This window comes from Lactuca serriola, chromosome 4 (genome assembly GCF_051521515.1).
Source record: "Lactuca serriola cultivar US96UC23 chromosome 4, Lser_US96UC23_V15, whole genome shotgun sequence".
Taxonomy (NCBI): Eukaryota; Viridiplantae; Streptophyta; class Magnoliopsida; order Asterales; family Asteraceae; genus Lactuca; species Lactuca serriola.
In genome coordinates this window covers 150,943,031-150,950,226 of record NC_136411.1, presented here as the reverse complement: position 1 = coordinate 150,950,226, position 7,196 = coordinate 150,943,031, and positions in this window count along the sequence as shown.

Genomic DNA, 7,196 nt, shown 5'->3' with positions numbered 1-7,196 from the left:
GGATTAATCTTGTTATTACTACATAATACGAGAGGTAAGATCTAAACCCTAATCATATGTGATTTTTAGATTTGATATGCTAGTTTTAGGGTTTATGCTTTGGTATTCAATGTTATATGTTCAAAATAGAAAAACCTAGATCAAAGCAATTAGGGTTGCATGTACACCATAGGAATGATGTTATGATCATAACCCATCAGATGAAACCCTAGCCATCGCATCCCTTAAATAGGGCCTAAGGCCCGATATCTAGAGTGGTTTTTGCTCTCCAACCACCATCACGTCATGATAAGAATTCCACCACACTGTGGTGATTAAATGACCACCACGTCGTGGTCTAAACCCTACCATGTTGTGGTGACGGGAAAAATACCAAAACCATAAAATGAAAAGCACAAGACTTATACACGAAGAAACAACTATTATAACCCCCCCCCCCCCACACACACACACTTGAATCAGATTTCATTCTTGAAATCCATTGTCACAAACAAATCGGGGTAATGCTGCCTCATTTCCTCCTTGGGTTCATATGTCCATTCAAAACCTCTACGGTGTTCCCATTACACTTTAACTAAATTCACCACCTTTTTTGTTGGGTCGCATTTTGTGTTGCGTCTATTGGGCTCGTTAGTTAGTCTAATATGTATCTCCGGTATGGGCCTGTCCATCCGTGAGTTTTGTTTAGGGTTTATTATATATAGATGCTTGCATGCATTCTTAACGTAAGATTGATAGAGATTTGATAGCGTACAAGTTCTTATCTTTTGTAACCCTAGAATCCTCTATAGCGGAAGTTCTTAGTCGAGCTCTGCTGAGGATTGAGTAATCTAATCATTTGACACATCTTGATTCATACTTGGGTTATTTACTATTTATATATTCATCGCTTACCTGTTACATAGATCTAATCGATCATCAAGTTAATTAATAACTTATCAATTGGTATCAGACCAGGAGGCTGTGTAATTCATACACATCTTTTCTGTGAAAGAGTTTGCGATTAGGGTTATTCCGCATTAACTAATATTTATTAAGTCGTCATTCAATAATTGACGTAACTCAGCATTTATTTGTTTTGCCCTAATATTATTCATTACAAGTCTGATCTTTCAAACAGGTTAAACGATCAAGCATAGACGAGTCACAATCAAATCCCATCAATATCTCAAACAGCATCGGATCAACAACGAAGATTCCTATTCTTTACACCCAGGATTATGAAGTTTGGGCACATCACTTCGAAGATTATGTCATTGCATCGGAAGACAATGGATACCTTATTTGGGAAGCAATAGTTTCTGGACCATTTGCTCATTCTGCAACGTCAAAAATCATTAAAACTCAGAAAGAGTACAATGATCTGTTAAAAGACGTAAAGGATGTTGCTCAAGACGAAAATGAAAAGTTTCAGTGCAACATTAAAGCATTGAGACTAATTCGATTCGCTCTTCAATCCGATACGTTCAGGCTAGTGAGTTCATGCAGCACTGCTAAAGAGATCTGGGATAGGCTGCGAGAGTTATATTCCACAGATGAAGATCTGGAGCATTCCATTCAGACTTTACTCTTATCAGAGTTTGGCGAATTTAAGCAGAATCCCGATGAAACTGTTACTCAGACGTTCGATCGCTTCAATCATCTTCTTAGTAAGATGATCAAACACGATATAGAAAGGAAGCTGATTGAACAAAAGGTTACCTTTTTGAATGGTCTTAGATCTGAGTGGAGAGCAGTTGTGTCCACTGTTAAAGCTCATGAACAATTCAAAACTTATTCTTTGGCAAAGCTAGTAGGGATTCTGAAATCCCAAGAAAAGATAGTCTTACAAGAGAAAAGTGTGGTTTCAAGCTTGGGATCCTTGGGTCTTCTGTCCAAAAGCAAAAGTGTAGTAGAGGATGAAGATCTCAACTTAGAAGATTATGATCTTACATCTGAAGATTATGCAATGATGGTGTCAAATCCAAAGAGGTTCATTAAGAAAAGATTCCCTACAAATAAGAATCGGAATTGGCAGGGAAGCTATAGTTCTGAAAAGGTGAGGGAGGAACCGAAGGCAGAAAAACCAAAGAAAGAGCCGAAATCTGAAGGAGATTCTGGTGTGACATGCTACTACTGTGGAGGAAAGAACCACTATGCCAAAGACTGTGTCTTGAAGAAAATGGCAGAGAAGGACGAGGAAAATGATGAAGAGGCTGTGCTGATGAAAAAGCTGGAAGATATCAAGAGAAAGAAAGCTACTGCTAACCCTTCAATGAATGCTTTAATTGTGCAGGGTTCGGCAGCGGATGATGAGTTCGGTGGTGTGCAGGTCTGGTCAACCGACTCAAAGGATGATGAGGTCAGGAAGCCATCTCATGGAAAGGCGTATGTTGCTAGAGGTGAAGAAAGCAGTGGGAAGTGCTTGATGGTGACGGATGTATCTCAAATGAGGGGATACAATACAGACGGTGGGAATGAAGAAACGAAGGAGCGAGAGGACCTATGCTTCACAGCAAAACCTCTCAGCGTGCAATTCAATGAGCTTGATGAATTAATCAAGAAGGTACAATCCGTTTTTATTTCATATAAAGTCCCACAAAACTCATATGAAAAAGAATTGAAAAGCTTAAACTCAAGAATCTCAAATCTAGATAGCAGTTTAACTCAAACACGGGTCACCAATTCTAACCTAACTGACCAAATAAGCAGGGTATCATCAAAGAGTGAGGAACAGAGGATGTGGATAGAGCTGAAGGAGTCGGAGTTGATTAAATCCAAAGACGAAAACATTTATTTACAAAGAGACAATTTGAAACTTTTGAAACAAAGAAATGTGTTTTGTTTAATTGCTAAGCGTCTTTATTCTAGCATCACTCAACTTCATTTGAACTGTGAAATAGGACAGAAAATTCATCGCATGATTTTGCCCTTCCTTGAATTCAAGGAGGATGAAATCGACGCTGAAGCATATAATTGCGAAAGTGTAGTTTCGTCTGATGATGTGAATCCAACCTACATGTATGGTCTAGACAAAATTGAATCTTTCATAAAATCCAAGGACCATAAGGACATGTTGAAAAACCTTTTGGATGAAAATGATAAACTGAAACTAAGGACTAAAACCATACAAAAATTTGACTCATTGAATGCCAACTTGAGCTCAGAAAATAAAATAGATGTTGAAAACCTGACTGAGCTTAATGAGGATGATGATATGAGTGAAATTTCTGTAGAGGATGAAGTTGACTGTTATGAGTTTATCAAGAGCGAACCAGAAAACCACAAAAATCTTATTTCTGAAAATTCTGTGGAGTTTGCTCGTTTGTCCCAAAATAAGTCCCCGATTCTAGAAGAAAAGGCTGTTGTGTACCAAAAGGTGAGAACAACACCAAATCAGGTATATAAGGTCACAGGAGTAACTGAACATCAGACAGTTGAACTCACAGCCATTGTAAACGAAGATAATGCAGATGGTTGTGATGAATTCTTCTGGTCTGCTCCTATAGATAATGCAGACGAAACTGTTGGTCTGTCAGAGTGGACTTCCTGGAAAACCAAAGGCAGATATGTGCCGGAGCCGCTAAACAAGCCTGATAACTTCGACGTGCCAAGTACTAGTGGTACAAAAGAAGTTCCTGTAGAAGAAGTCACTCCCTTGAGCGAAACATCATCAGTTCAAAGTGAACCGACTGACAAAAAGCAAAAGCAAAAAAGCCAACATCCACCGACAGCCGAAGCAAGTAAAGGATCAGAAGCAGCAAAGGAATCTGAGATACAAGAAGAATCTCTCAGAATGAAAATAGTTTTGGCGATCTCAAAACGCTCATTTCTCTTATCATGAAAAAAATTCCAAGTCAGAGAAAAGTACTATGAGAATGCAAGAAAGTAGTTACAACCAAAAGGACAGGTTCGGTTCTGAAAGGAATAACAACCGAAGGGAAAGGTTCGGTTCAGAGAACACCAGCTACCGAAAGCATAGGTTCTGTTCCGAGAGCAAAAGCAATCAAGGTTCAAGGTTCGGTCCCACTAATGACTAAAAACAAAAGGGGCACCTAGAACCTCAAGTCAAGAAAACTTCTCAGTCTAACTTCTCTCGTTCTAATTCTTCTCAACCCCATTCTAAATCCAATTCTGTTCAAACTCAAAATCCAAAACATTCAGCAGATTTGAAAGGAAAATCGAAGGTTTCCTCAGTCAAGAATGTTCAAAAGCATTCCAAGGCCCAAACGTCAAATCCTGAACCCAAACCGTCTGTAACAAATCCCAACAAAATTAAAGTTTTCACCATTAAAAAGAAAGATGATACAACTTTAATAAAAATAACATATCTTGTTGACATCTCTCTTACTATTCCTGTTCCTGTGAAAGGCTCACGTGGACCCAAGAAACTTTGGTGTTCCTAAATCTGCTTGATTTTTGCAGGTTATCAGTGACGAGCAGTTCGATGAAGAATGGTATATTGACAGTGGTTGCTCACGTCACATGACAGGGAGGAAGGAAGAACTGAAGGAATTTCGATCTCTTCCAAACGGCGAGAATGTCAAATTCGGGAACAACTCATACGGCACAATAAAAGGTTATGGGATGATTACAAATGGAGACTTCACGATTAGAAAAGTTGCATATGTTGAAGGACTACAGCATAACCTCATCAGTGTATCTCAGCTTGTTGGAGGTACCGGTCTTAAAGTTTCGTTTGATGATGAGGGTTCGGAAATAATAGAGAAGAAAACAAAAAGAGTGATTCTCAAATCGGAGCGCAAAGGCGAAATGTTTCCTCTTAATCTCAAACCTATCAAAGGAAATCCAACTATCTGTCTGTTATCCAAAGCACACTCTGACGAAAGCTGGTTGTAGCACCGAAGGCTCTCCCATCTCAACTTTAAGGATATCAATAAACTTGTCACCGGAGGTCATGTTCGGGGTCTTCCATTGCTCAAGTTTGATCGAGAACATTTGTGTGCTGCATGTGAAATGGGGAAGCAGAGTCGTCAAAGTCACCCATCCATCATAAACACTAAAGTCGTTGAACCACTTGAGTTGATTCACATTGACTTGTGTGGTCCATCGTCTATCGAAAGCATTGGTGGTAGCAAGTATATTCTTGTTATTGTTGATGACTTTTCACGTTTTACATGGGTGTTCTTTCTGAAGCACAAATCTGAAGCAACTCTCAAGCTAAAGATGTTCATCAAGCAGGTTGAATTGCAGCTGAGGAAAGTCGTTCGCAACATCAGAAACGACAATGGGCTGGAGTTCAAGAATAAAGAATTTGAAGACTTTTTATCTGAAAAAGGGACCAACCACAACTTCTCAGCTCCTTACACCCCTCAACAAAACGGGATTGTCGAAAGACGAAACCGATCTTTGTGTGAGGCAGCACGAACTATGCTAAGTTTCGCTTCTCTACCTCTATATTTCTGGGCTGATGCTATTGCTGCAGCATGTTTTACGCAGAACAGGTCCTATCTCAATAAGCGTTTCACTCTTACTCCTTATGAGATCATCAACAACAGAAAGCCAAACGTCAAATTCTTCCACGTATTCGGCTCACGATGCTTTATCTTCAATTCTAAAGAACATCGTAACAAGTTCGACGTAAAAGCCGATGAAGGGATTTTTCTAGGATATTCTCTCACTTCGAAAGCATACAGGGTTTTAAACAAGCGTTTGAGGAAGATTGAAGAAACGTATTATGTGACTTTCGATGAAAGCTATGTCAAGAAGCTGAAGGCCACAGAAGAAATAGTTGGAGAAATCTTCTCTCAAACAGGCCAAGTCACAGCCTCGATTGCAAATTTGTTTGAGCAGTTTATGGAGTTGTTCGATGAACCGGAGAAGGCTACTCTCTCAGAAGCTAATGCAATAGACAACAAAGTTGATCATCTGAAGCAAATCGTCGATGACGCTGCCAAACGACTGGGTAAAGGAGGATCAGTTCCAACTGAACCTTCTCAGCACAGTGCTTCAGTTGAGGGGGAGAATCCATCTTATTCAAAACATCCAAGTTCACAAGTTGAGGGGGAGAACTCTTCTCCAGCTGCACCCGAAAGCTCTACTGCACCCGAAGGTACTGTAGCTCCCGAAAGCTCTACTGCACCCGAAGGTACTGTAGCTCCCAAAAGCTCTACTGCACCCGAAGGTACTGCAACACCCGAAAGCTCGACACCACCCGAAACTCCTGTTGCTCCGGAAAGTCAAGATTTACCTGAAAGCTCATCAGTCGAGGGGGAGAATGCCGACATGTTTTATGACGATGACAGTCAATCCAAACTAGAAGAGATGGTAAATGTTGAATTAGATCCATCATATGATCCAAATTACCCTCCTCTTGTCAAATGGACTAGAGATCATCCTGTTTCATAGGTTGTGGGTAATGTCTCTAAAAAGGTCCTGACCCGATCTCAACTGAAGGCAAAGCAAACTTCTCTATTCTCAAAAGTAGAGTTTTGCATGTTTAATTCTTTCGTCTCAAAAGTTGAACCAAAGACAGTTAACACTGCTCTTGATCACTCCGATTGGGTTCAAGCTATGCAAGACGAACTTAATGAGTTCGAAAGAAATAAAGTTTGGCGCCTCATTCCAACTCCTCAAGATGCATCGGTTGTTGGTCTCAAATGGGTCTTTAGGAACAAAATGGACAAGGAAGGCAATGTGATAAGGAACAAAGCTCGACTAGTGGTGAAAGGATACTGCCAGGAGGAAGGAATCGACTATGAGGAAACTTTTGCTCCTGTAGCTAGGCTGGAATCTGTTCGAATATTTCTTGCCTACGCTGCACACAAGAACTTTGAGGTCTACCAAATGGACGTAAAATGCGCATTTCTAAATGGAGAGCTCGAAGAAACGGTGTACGTGGAGCAACCTCCGGGATTTGTCAATGAAAAATATCCCAATCACTGCTATATTCTGGACAAAGCAGTTTATGGACTGAAACAAGCACCTAGGGCCTGGTATGAAACGCTAACCAAGTTTTTAAAGATGTCCAAATTCAAACAAGGTTCGGTTGACCCAACCTTCTTTCGTAAGAAGGAAGGTAACCACCTTATGATTGTTTAAATCTATGTCGATGATATCATCTTTGGCTCAACGAATCCTAGCTTAACAGCTGAATTCAGAAAGCTGATGGAGACTAAATTCGAAATGAGCTCAATGGGCCCGATTAACTTTTTCCTTGGTTTAAGTATCAGACAGGGAACCGAAGGCATCTTTAT